The sequence below is a fragment of the Nuphar pumila genome, chromosome 5 (genome assembly GCF_984573655.1).
Source record: "Nuphar pumila chromosome 5, dmNupPumi1.hap1.1, whole genome shotgun sequence".
In the NCBI taxonomy this organism is placed as follows: domain Eukaryota; kingdom Viridiplantae; phylum Streptophyta; class Magnoliopsida; order Nymphaeales; family Nymphaeaceae; genus Nuphar; species Nuphar pumila.
The window spans coordinates 5416824-5430512 of record NC_143253.1 but is presented as its reverse complement, the minus strand read 5'-3'; the positions used below and the strand labels follow the sequence as shown (position 1 = coordinate 5430512).

The 13689-nt window shown below is 39.8% G+C and overlaps 1 pseudogene; it reads left to right on the top strand.

Moving 5' to 3' along the window:
- The first annotated feature begins 3137 nt into the window (after positions 1–3137).
- Positions 3138–8380, top strand: LOC149836571 (pathogen-related protein pseudogene; annotated as a pseudogene).
- Positions 8381–13689: the final 5309 nt, after the last annotated feature.

Below are 13689 nucleotides of genomic sequence, written 5' to 3'. Positions count from 1 at the left end.
TGATCATCTATGAAAGTCATAAAATATAATGCACCATCAAGTGTCTTGACTTTCAAAGGTCTACACACATCAGAATGTACAAGATCTAGAATATGAGATTTTTTAGATGCAATGCTTCTATAGAAAGAAACCATATTTTGTTTACCATGAAAGCAATGAACACATGGTTCCAAAGATGTATAATTTGCCCTTGCTAAGAGCTCTTTCTTGGCCAAGACTTGCAGCCTCTTCTCGCTCATATGTCTAAGCCTTTTATGCCATAACTCTATGGACGAGTCATTCTCCACAACATTCACAACACTCTTGCAGATCTTCGCTTGCAAAGTGTAGAGGGAGCAGGTCTTTGTTCCTCTTGCTACCACCAAGGAGCTTTTGTTTAGCTTCCACCTTCCGTCACTGAAGGTATTGTTGTAGCCTTTATCGTCCAACTTTCCGACAGAGATCAGACTCAGTCGGATGTCTGGTTCATGCCTAACATCTTTGAGCAACAATTTGCAGCCAATGTTTGTTTCCAAGCAAATATCGTATATGCCAACAATCTTTGACACATCTTTATTTCTCATTCGAACATTTCTTAAATCACCTTGCGAATAGGAAGTGAAGAAATCAACCCACGAGGTAACATGAAATGAAGCTCCAGAATTGATTATCCAATCAATCTCTTGATCAATCAAATTGATGCTAGTACTATCACAAATAATCATGAGATTTCATCTGTAACTGTTGTTGTAGCACTTTCCTTTTCTTCTGAGCTTTTCTATTTGTTCTACTCCTTGAGCTTTCTACACTCCTGCTTCATGTGTCCTTTCTTGTGGCAATAATAATACTTGGCGTCTTTCTTTGAACTCGAGCGTGAGTGACCTCTGGATTTCTCACGATAGTGTAGAGTTTTGCTCTTACTCCTTCTTTTCTCATGATTTTCAATCACAAGTGCCTCAAAGAGGGAAGGACCTGATGATTTTCTTTTAGTTTCTTCATTCAACAGATTGTTGGTATCTTAGCTCATCGTTGTCGTTCCATCAGGTGCGGAGTTACTAACTGTGACCACCAAGGTTTCCCAACTCTCAGAAAGGGAACTAAGGAGCAACAAGGCTTGCAACTTATCATCAAAAGTGATTTTCATTGTAGCCAAGTGATTTACAATGCTTTTGATCTCATTTAGATGCTCTGCAATAGAGCTGCCCTCTTTATATTTGAGGTTCACAAGCTTTCGAAACAGAAAGGCCTTATTCACTGTCGTCTTTCTATCATAAAGACTTTCAAGTTTGGTTTAAAGACCATGCGCAGAAGTTTTTATGGATACATAATGAAAAACACTATCATCGATCCATTGCCGAATGAAACCGATAATTTTCCTGTCTAGCTTTTTTCACTCATCATCTTTCATCTCTTCTGGTTTGCCGCTATCACCCTCTATAGGTCCATCCAAATCTTTACAAACTAAGAGGTCTTTCATTTTTGTTTTTTAGGTCAACCAGTTTGTGCTATTCAAACTCATCATAAGACCGACGTTGTTCTTCATGACTTCACACACAAATATAACGAGCTGAGACTAGAGCAACCCAGGCTTTGATACCAGATGCTGAGAAAAAACTGGCCTTCCCACAAGTGTGAATTGATAAAGGCAATACAATGATGACAGTGAAAGAAAGGTAAACCAACAACGGAAACAAAAACAACACACAAATTTACGTGGTTCTCTCTCAAACTGAGGTACGTCCACGGCGACCACTAGGTCAGCACCTTTTACTATTTTCAAGCAGAGATTACAAAGTGGGCAAAGGGCATAAGCCTTACAAACACATACGGTGTAACGAAGAATAAACAAAGAGGATATACCTCACTAAAGAACAAATAATGAATGTTTTGAAGATCCAGCCTCACGACATTGTCCTGAAAGAAGTGTAGCAATACTTATTGCTTTGTTCTCTTCACACCCTTTCGGTGCCTTAAAAAGTGTTTCTCACACTTTCATCCTGCTTTTCAGCTCTCTCTTTCTCTCTCTCATCCATCTTTTAAATAGAGGACGAGACCCGTATTTAATGCGGAAGACTAAACGTCTTGCATAACTTACAATACGCCTGAATCGCCTTATCACAAATCGTTATTCAGTGAGCACTACAAATTGCTATCTAGTGAGTACTATAAATAGCTATCCAGCGAGTACTGAAATAAATCGATATCCAACGAATACTATAAATCGACATCCAGCGAGTACTGAGACAAATCGCTATCCAGCGAATACTGCAAATCGTTATCCAACGAGTACTGAAACAAATCGCTATCCAGCAAATACTATAAATCGCTATCCAGCGAGTACTGAAACAAGTCGCTATGCAGCTTAAAGCACTAACCACAAATCGCTGATCCTCAAAACTCTGAACAGCTAAATCGTCATTTAGCTGTGAGGACTTCTACAAATCGCTATCCAGTGAATACTCCAAATCGTCCTCGAGAAGATCATGCATCGTGCTTAGAAATTCTGTTGCGATAATGAATATGCATCAAACCACTGATGATGTCATAAATGATCAGTTATCAGAAAATCAATTTTCAAGATAGATGGGTCCCATAAGGAGGAAAACCCAACAACAAACACACACCCACACTCACGTGAAAGAATACACACGCCTCATCACACCCACATTGACACAACAACAACTGAAATGTGCAATATGTTACTCGAACCATCAATTACTAGCAAAACTAACCCACATCACAAGGCAAGAGCGTTTCTTTGGCGAACTTGGCTTTTGACGTCTTGACACATAGTTGGTTTGGATAGAAAGGAATCACCGTATATTTCATGAAAAGTAAGAGGATTTGGAAGGTTTTTACTATCACCTGAGATGAGAAACTGGATTCGTCTTGAGTGAACGAGCCTCTCCACGGACTGGATTGGGGCATAAATAACATGACAAAAGTATCTTCTAGCTCACATATTAAAGGCCACTTGGTTTATATGCTTCTTTCTAATTAAAGCAAGTCTTCATTCTTTATTCACGGTGGGCCCAATCTCATGCATGCAACTTGATAGGTTCGAAAATATCATAATTGACTATGTGTCACTTCTGGCTCTATAAATTCGATCAAAGCCCAACCATAGCAAGCCATCTCTCTCTCAAAGACAAAACACAATGCGAGCTGTTGTAGAAGTGGGTGACAAATGTAGGAGTCACATGTACGGAGAAGAAGAGAAGGAGACACGGTGGAGGCATGGAGGTCCTCCCAACTACCACCTTGTTAACACACTCTTAGAGGAGGGCCGAACCAACGTGTGGATCCATTGACCCTGTTGCACAAGCTGTTCTGCTAAGCTCGAGTCAAGCTTATGCGGGTTCCAAGTGCCCAGCTAATAAACTTAGCCATGTCGAGCCTAGTTGCACTCATGAGGACTTGATAGCTCATAGAATGAAAATAGGGTTTGTCAGGAGATGCAGACATGTAAGAAGTCTCTCTCTCTCTCTCAGGAAAACAGAGTATTGTGGCTCAAATTTTTAAATTTGGAGACCTACCTTTTCTCTGACATTTCAAAAAAAAGTCTAATATTCTTCGAAAAAGGCATTTCAGAACCCACGCTTCACTAACCCTCTTCACTAGAGAGACCTTAGTTGAAGTCAGTTGGTTCCACTAATCCCCTATCTTCATACCATCTTACACCTAGTTGTTTTGATCAAATCTGACCTTATGTATGGATCCAGTAACGTTACTGCAAGTGACAAAATAAGGATTTAAGAAAATGGAGATCTCAAACCTAGAAGCATGTTCTTAAGATCGCAATCTTTAGAACTTCAATCGCCCCACTCCGAAAATTTTGAAGATGCGAAAAGGGTTTTGTTATGACTGAGTTCCCAGGATACAACTAGGCTTGAACCTCAAGAGAGTCACTACTTCGCAAGAACAGATGACCTCTCCCACACTTGAACTCTACAAGCCAAATTGGGAAAAAAGAAAGGAGAAAAGTAGAGAGTTAGAAATTCAGATGCCTCAAAAGATGAAAAGCAAAGAGATTTATAGACTTTTAGAAAGGCCAAAACGTTTTGCGATAAATGATATTAATGGCCATAAATCTGACGGATTGAAATTAGGATGAAAAGGTCCATGAACAATCACCCACCTTTGACTATTGATTAAAGGCCTTCAAAACCGTCCAACGGGCACAATGCACCATAATCTCTATATAAATGCATTTTAAAGCCTTTCAAACGGCCAGACAACTTGAAAACCGAAAAGTCAAAATGGACCTTTGCACCTCGTGCCGCTGCGAGCGAATGCGGCATTGCACCATCAAAATGTCACGTTGCCCCTCAAGCACTCTTGCGCATACGCGCGCGAACGACGCATCCATTGTTGCACGATGCACAACAACGTCCGCAAGCCACCTAAAGACTCAAGGATTACCAAAGTAAAGAATAGACAACAAACCCTCCATTTACACCACCAGAAAAGCTTCTCTCTCTTAGATATGAGACTAAACATTTTCAAAGCACTTTTGGTGGGAAACGATAAATCACCAAGACTTTGCAATTAAGTTATATTTTAAAACTTTTTTCTAGCATTCAGCATGGTAGATTTAATAAGAATAGACTCATGAATCATACTTTTTTTACTAATGATTTTTAAAATTATAATTTTTTACTTATTTTTTCAACCATTGATTTTTGAATCGTCAAAAAATCCTGCACAGAAGTTAGATTTTGGTGATTTAAATATCAACCTTCAATAAATAAATAATGCAGATCGCATTTGTGGAGTCCAATTTAATCAAAACAATTTGCATCAATAAAATCTCAAATAGAGATATGTAGGGAATGAGTGAAACCGATTTGGAAGTCATTTCAAGCAACACGTGTGACTGGGGTGTCAACGGGTCGGTTTACCCGGACCCGACCCGTACCAAACCCTATAGGGTCCAGATATGGTAATAAATAAGAAGACTCTGGTCCAGACCCGAAGGTCCGATTAATACATGGAGCCGGGTATAGTTTGTGAAATTTTATACCAGACCCGGCCTGACCAGAGTTCCAATTAAGACTTGAAAATTTTCAATGTAAAAATGATAAAAATATTATTTTACTAGGTATCGCCCGGATCTGATTCATTTAGCTCTTATCGGATCTGGATATGGTTTCTTTTATGGTGGATCCGATTAGACCTGGGTCTAGACCTGATAACATACCCAAAAATCAGGGCCAGGTCTGGTTCCACCTGGGTCCCAACAGAACCCGACCTGTTGACACTCCTATGTGTGAGTTAAAGCATAATAAAATTAGTGAACTTTCTTTCTTTTCTTTCGTGGGGCTATCCGTTGCATAAGCCTAAGCCCACCATAGGCCCTAGGGAAAAGGGTCCTAGATGGAGGGCCGATCTAAGATTTACCTGCAATCTGAGCCCAGATTTCTCTATGTAACAAATAAAATAAAAAACTAAAATAGGCCTTGCTGGTCTTAGTTTGTCATACCTAAAGTCTCCATTTTTATAGCGTAAAACACTGTTGGTGGCCCCTCGACTCTCAAGGAGCCTCTTACTTTGCCTTACACAAGGGGTAGGGAGAGACCTCTCCATCCGCAAGCTTGAGATCACATGGGCAACCTCTTGAGGTCGACATACCTTCATTACATAATAAAATAATTAAAGACAGAGCTTTACAAAGTAAAGGCTAGACATCATAGCTTAAATTAGTTTTAAAAGTAAAATTAACAGTCAAATCTCTGTTTGGCAGTTTTAGTGAAAAAGTTGTGTCATGAAAACATGGAATTCCTTTTGATATATCAGGCAAAGGGTGAGACAATGGAATCTTCCCAAAACTTATTCTCTTCTTCTTAGTTTATATGATGAAGTCGCCTTTCAAAAAAAAAAAATCAAATGCCTTTCAAAGAAAAGTTTATATGATGAAGTGGGGAAGATTATGAAATAAATGGCAGGACACCAATTAACATATATACATAATTTTTTTTACCATGAACGAACCCTTACCGAGAACCGGGCCACTTATTGAGTCTGCTTTTGATGCAAATCGAATCCTAGTTTCACGAAAAAAAAAATAAACAATGTTACGCTACTTCTATGCACTAAAACCGAGAGAAAGCATGAAAATACAAGAAAGTTGCATAAAAATTAGGAAAAAATAGCACTGATCTCCCTTCCTAAGTAACAAGTATATAAAAAATAAAACCTTAATCTTCTTAGATCTAATATTGGAATGCAAAGATTCAAAAACTAAAATGAATCCAAATAGATCTTTATAAACTTAAGTCCTATGCTCCACTCTTGCATCAGCCTCAACATGAGATAAAACTCTGGGTTAATGACACGCCCACCCAGCCCTACACACCCCAACCGTGATAAAGCAACAGCATCTCTCATGTGCCAGCTGAATTCAATACCTAGCCTTCAGTTTGACACAGGATCTCGGTGATCATGTGACCTGATATTAGGCTTTCTGGCCTTACGACGTTCATAATTATATTCAAAATATTTTTTTGCTGCACAAGTTTAACCCAACTCTTGCCTGATAAAGCCGGTTCCTGATATTATTTTCCTTCACTAAGCATTGATTACGAGGGTCTGATTTGGTCCAATAGGTCCCAATTACTTGAGATCGCTCTTCATTTTGTTATGAGTGAGGGAGGAAAACAACAGGTGGGGGCCCACGACCATCCTGCCTTACGCACCTCTAAAAACTAGAGATGTTAGAATTTTAAATTCATCGTTAACTTGTTCGTGTTAAATCATTGAAAATAATATAATCTAAAACTTGATGTGGAAGCATACTTTAATCCATTGGTGCTCTTATAGATCTTTACAAGTATAATCTTTTAGAACCTCTATACGTGGCTTTGCTTTCTTTTTTAAACTTAATGAGAGAGGTACAGAGGTCTATACACATAATACGATCATACCATATGAGATATCATATAACCTAACCATATGTGATCATTTTATATGAGCTTTAATCTTAGACAACATATAATGTGTGATTAAATATATGTAGGCCCACACGATTTATCTAACAACAGATACACCCGTGCCACACAGGGACAACCCTGCGGTGGAAGTATACCCTTTTGTTTGCATGACTCTAGCCACAAAATGTTTGGTCTAATTGTATGGATGCGTTTAACATGATTTATTTAAATTTCGTCATCTCTAAGGTTCTATGAGACATTGGTGAAAAAGCCATGACTCAAGTCCCAAGCGGTGATGATAAAATAGTTTAAAGTGGTATCATACATCATTTTGAGTTAACTTTAACACATGAAAATAATAAATAAAAATATGCAAAACATGATTCAAATATTAAGTTGTTGGCTAGATCCATCCAAACAAAAGCCCATACCACCTCTTGGGTCTCATATCTTACAAATGATCCCATATATATGAGTTTAATATTTGGTGGTATTGGTCATTACATTTCTTTTTGTATTTTTGAGAATTTTTTATGGATTGGACCACGTAGGTGTGATCTATAGAAAATGAGTTTTTTTTATATGACGTGGTTGTGACATGTAAAGAGGTTTTTTAAAATCTTCAAAAATCAATGACCCACAATACACTAAAATTTTATGATTAAAAAACATTTTTAAATTGAAATAACACTATCTAAAGTTTGATTTTTAGCAAACAAATCATGTTGAACTATGTGGTATGGATGAATTAATAAACTTGAACCTATGACTTTCAGTTCAATTATGCCTTCAGTAACACCAAATATTAACCATATATATAATCTGCCTATTTTATCACTGGCAGGGCAATTTGTATGACAATTTTTTTTCCAATGCCAAAATGTTACTGCTGTACGGAACAACGTGGATTGTCTACACTTGACATGTCACAATGCCAAGGGACACCCAAGGCACGACCACTTTGCGAAACTTTACGTAGAGTGAGTACAGTAATAATCCTATAGTATTAAATGAGATCACTTGATTGTTCTATCCTTCTTTATGTTTGATTTACTTGAAGTTTACGTTCTTTATAAAAAAATAGAAGAAAATTTACCATGATGATGTTGATGAGGGGGATGGCTTTGTAGGAAGGAAAGAGTTGTCAGCAGAAGAAACTCTGCGTCAGGGAAGCTACAACGCTCTGTTGGACAACTCTATCGGAGGAGTATCAGTACTACAAGGCCAAGGTGGAAAACTTGGAGTCCTCTCACGACATATTCAGGACGGCATTCCCTGGTGGGTTCGCGTGGGAAGTGCTGGAGCTGTACTTGGTCCCGCCCGTGATAGTCTTCAAGTACACGCATTGGGATTACCTGAAAGGGCCTTTCAAAGGTCATGCCCCTACCAGAGAGATGGTTGAATTCACAGGCCTCGCAGTTCTCAAGGTAAATGCTATAAGCCTCCCTCCACTACCTTTTTTGGATTTGTGAACCCAAAAAACCGCAGCCGATACTAAGATCTGGTCATGCTGGCTCAGCCTGTCATACCTACAATCATCCGCAGTGTAAAACTGGAGGGCTGGGACCCCTGCCCCAGGGCCTATGCTATGAGTGGGCAAACCCAAAAAAGGCGATGCCCATGAGAATCGAATCTTGACTGCCCATCTAGCAGACAAGGCTCTACCGCACTACGCCAACCCCCCGGGGCCCTCTCTTCACTACCTCGAGAGGAGGTTCAGGAATCCCTTAACTGACTCCTTATGTGCATTACATGGGCCCCACAGAAACAGATTGCAGCCCCCACTTTAATTGTTGTCATGTGATTGGCTCATGTACATAAGTGATTGGTAATACAGTGCGTGTTCTGGGGTCCCGACCAAGCACCGTGTGGCTCTCAGTCGGGTGTACGGGCACACCATACACTTGCCTGCGAGATGTAGGGGGTGAACGGGCGTGCCTGTACACCCGACTGAGCGCCACGTGGTGCTCAGTCAGGACTCCGGAACATGCACTGTAGCTACAATGCATGTTGGGGGGGGGGGGGGGGCATATAACATGCCCCACAGTCCCACACATACAATTCCCAAGCACTCCATTGTTCTAGGCCGAATGATGGACCGCACCTTTTAAAATTCACTCATAGGTCTAAAAGCCTACTAGGGAAGCTGCAAAAATTTTCTTTTTTCAGGAATTTTTTTTTAAAAGTTTACTTAGAGAAACCGTCCCATAGACCTAGCTGTGCTGGCTCAACCTACCTTACTATAGTCTCTGTTCATGTCGGCATAAAACTCAAAGGGCTTGCCCCTCGACTATAAGGAGTCACCAAGTTTTGGTTTACACGGGGGTGACGCCCATGGGATTTGAACATATACTTCCCGTCTAACAGTCTAGGCGCCATCCCACTACCCCTAACCCCCTACTAGAGAAGCTGCAAAATTTTTCTTCTTTGAGCATTATTATTGTCGACAGTGAATACAAAACATAGAGAATATCAATAACCATGTAAATACAAAAGAGAGAACCAAAATAAACTATAAAAAATACCAACTATACTCTACCCCAATCATCTTCAATCGCCTAAGACCCCACCAATGCATGTAGTCAAACTACAGATCTGTCATGCCTATCACAGCACCCAAAAGATGCAACCTCTTTTTCAATACCAAGAGATAACAACCACTAAGAAAGCTCGTTCTCTCTCTCTCGCGCTCTGTCTCTCTCTGGACTTTAATTGCCTTTTGTCTATTCAGGATTTTAATAACCTCATTCTTCCCAATCCATCTATAAGAGGTTTTCAAGATTTTGTTCATCGGCATCACCTTTACCCAATTCCTTTTATTGGGGAGCGTTACTCTTGGTCGAATAGGCGGATTCGCCCATGTTGCAGAGTTCTTGACAGGGTTTTTGTCACTCCAAATTTGCTGGATCTTATTCCCGATGTCAAGTGTGTCTTGATGACTCATTCTATCTCGGACTATGGTCAGTTAATCACTATTTAGGAGGATGGTTTTAAATACGCCAGGAATTTTGTGTTTGAACAATGGTGGCTCCAGGAGCCAGACTTTCACACTATTATTTCAGACTCTTGGAACAAGCCCTCCAATGAGCAGTGGGCAGCTATCCGGTGTCATGAGAAGTTGTCTTGTCTCGCTAAGGATATCAAAGCTTGGCTCCATAATCGAGACGTGGTTAAATTTCAGCAAATGGCTACTTGGGAGCAAGAGATTTCAGCATTGTATCAAACTATGTCTTCCTCGGAGTCTCTATCTGATTCACACTTGCAGAGTTTGCACGCCAGATCTATTGAGTTATCAACGCTTTTGAAGAACTGGAGGGTCAAAGAGGAAATTAGATGGAAGCAACGGGCAAGGGTGAAATGGCTTGCGGTCGGAGACGGTAATACTAAATTTTTTCACTCATATGCTTCTTGTCGTCATAGGAGAAATGTTGTCCCATCAATCACCATTGGGAGTGTTTTGTACCTTAATCAACACGTTATTTCAGTTGTCACTCAGTATTTTAAAGATTTATATTTTGCTTCACTTACTGCGAAGGGTGTCATTGGTCTTGATTATGTTGGTTCGATTCAGCAAGATCCAGCTAGAATTATGCAAATGAAGTTCTCTGAAAATGAGATTTTTAGGGCCATCAAAGGTTTGTCGGGGTGGAAAGCTCCAGGTTCTGATGGGTTTCATGTGGGTTTCTTTAGAATTTTTTGGTCTTATGTGAAGCCTAATGTTATTAACATGTTTGATGAATTCTATCGCAACTCCAAATTGCTTATTCAAACCCACTTGGCAATTATTTCTTTAATTCTGAAAGATGCTGCTGCAACTGATATCTCTAGGTTTAGCCCGATTTCTGTTATGAGTGCCCTTTATCGAATGATTGCCAAGGTATTGGCCAATAGGTTGAAGGTCGTGGCTCACCAAATTTTTTCAAACTCTCAGTTCGCCTTTATCCACAATAAGAGAATTCACCATTCATTCATCTTGGCCTCTGAAGTCATTCACTCCTTACATCTTAGTGGTCAGCCCTATTTTTCTCTTAAATTAGATTTTCATAAAGCCTTTGATTTTGTGCACTGGCCCTTCTTATTTTAAATGTTATTCAATTTTGGCATTGGTCATCGTTTTTCTGGGTGGGTGAAGGAATTGGTCTCTAATGCTCAAGCCATTATTAAGATTAACGACACTAGAGGTGGCCTGATCAAATTGGGGCATGAATTAAGGCAAGGTTGCCCTCTCTCGCCTTTGTTGTTCAATGCCATTGCTAAGGGTCTCGTGGTGTTGCTCAAGCGTACTGCGGAGAAGTGCCTGATAGATCTTCTAGATGTTTCAGATTTTTTGGACCATACTCTTATTTATGCTGATGATATGATTATTTTTGGGCGAGCAAACGTGCAGCAGATGCTTAGATTCAAGCTTATTCTCCAGTTCTTTCTTTCTCTTTCTGGACTTTCCCTAAATAATAGCAAATGCTCTCTTACTATGTTAAATATTCAGTCTTCTATGCTTGCAGCGGGTCAACGGATTTTTAATTGTGCAATCTCTGAGTTGTCGATGACGTATTTGGGCCTGTCGTTACAAGTGAAACGCTTCTCTTCCGCTGTTTGGGCTCCAACTATTCAAAAAGTGAAAAACAAGTTTTTTTCGTGGCAGGCGTCTTATCTCTCCATTGCTGGTTTTCTGACTTTAATCAGACATGTTCTTTCTTCTATCCCTGAATCCTTCATGTCAATGATCGTGATGCATGTGGGTGTGGAGAAGCAGATTTATCGTTTAATGACAGATTTTCTTTGGTCTGGGTGTCAACTTAAGAGTAAGCGCCATTTGGTTGGTTGGCGAACGGTAGTGTTACCTAGGCGTATGGCTAACTTAGGTGTTTTTGCTCCAAGACAGAGGAGTATTGCTCCTGTGACCAAGCAATGTTGGATGGCCCATCAACCAGGTTCTCCAGTGCTCGTTTGCTTCAAGCTAAATATGGTGCTCCTGATTTATCTCATTTTCGTCATAGAACCCGGGGGCTGGCGATCTCGCACTTGCGAAGTATGTGGCTGAGAGCCTTATCATCCTTCAGAGATCAAATTGGGGATGCAGGAAATTATGATCAGTGGTTGCAATGGGCGATTGCACCAAATGGTGCGTTCCACACCCACAAAGTGTATAGATCGTTGCTCCCCTCAGGGGCAGATTGGTTCCCTGAGTGTGCGTTATGGGGTAAGGGCTCTTCCCAAGGATCTTGGGTCTTGGCTTGGTTAATTTTGCATGATAGGGTTCAGACTCACAGTTATTTGAAGAAGTTGGGCTTTCAATTTCCAAGTTGGTGTGTGTTGTGTCAAGCTGCTGAAGAAACTACTTTTCATTTATTCTGGTCCTGCCCAATCTTCGTGGCCCTATTTAATAGCATGTGGAGATCTCTGAACGTAATTGTCAAAAAAGAGTCTTTTGCGCTTGATCTGCTCCTAGGCCCTATTGAAATTAGACGATGCAAGCGGTGGAGACTGATCTGAAAGACATGGTTGCTTACTACTTGGTGATTTGTTTGGATGGCACACAATGATGCTACTTTTCGTCAAATTTCGGTCATCCTTAATAATCTTGTCCATAAAATCCTGGTTGATGTATATGCGATTCTACGTATGCATCTTAGAGACCTCTTTTTCCGTCTGAACAATGTTCACTCATCAGTGGTTTCTTCTAATTCAGAGGATCCTGGTTGAGCTTGGCTTTGTTGTTTGTTGCTAGCTGGTTGTAGTTTCTTTTTCTTTAGCTTTTGTTTTTCTATATTTTAGTTTTGTTTTCTATTTTGTTCGGTTCATGGGTTCAACATTTTGTTGATCTTCATGAGTGATAATGTTGATCCTCTCTCTCTCTCTCTCTCTCTCTCTCTCTCTCTCTCTCTCTCTCTCTCTCTCTCTCTCTCTCTCTCTCTCTCTCTCTCAGCCTACGTACTATCCTTCCAAGACTCGTCGCCTCTATCTTTATTTAAAACTATCCTAAAAGAAAGAATCGCTTTCTTTCTTTCTTAATGTTCAAAAAAATCCCTAGTATGGGTTCCTTTTCAAACTCACTGTCATGAGTTACCAAAAGATCATATCAAGGAAGAGTCTTCATGTATACCTATGTTCAAGCTACAAATTAACATTCTCCCAAGCTTTGAACAGCACTCCAACAACACTTTTCCTTCTCGGGTTTCGAGTAACCTAACTTATGATGAGCTAAGTCTAAGCTGAAAGAAAGTTAAGACCAAAGAAACGAGAACTTATTCTATTTTTTTTTTACTCAAAGCTTATTTACTGGGTACAACCAATATTCGTGTTTGATCAGATTAGAGAAAAAACATTTACAATGAACCATCCATTGGATGTCGACAACAAAGATAACCGCATTATGATAACATTGATCTTCATGTTTGATCATATCAAGTAAATCCTTATCTTCTCAATTAACGTCCTTGATAACGTCTTCATAGTTGATCCTCATTTCCTGATAATGCCCTTCATGTTTTGACCAGATCAAGTAAATCTTTATCTTCTCAATTAACGTCCTTGATAATGTCTTCACAGTTGATCATCATCTCCTGATAACTTCCTTCACGTTTGACCAGATCAAGTAAAACCTTATCTTCTCAATTAACGTCCTTGATAACGTCTTCAGAGTTGATCCTCATCTCCTAGTTGATCCTCATCTCTTGATAATGTCCTTCACATTTCACGTAGTCCCTTGAGGATAATATCAATAATCAAGGATACAATTATTCTTGATTATCAATCTCATGATCTTCACATTTGATAATGT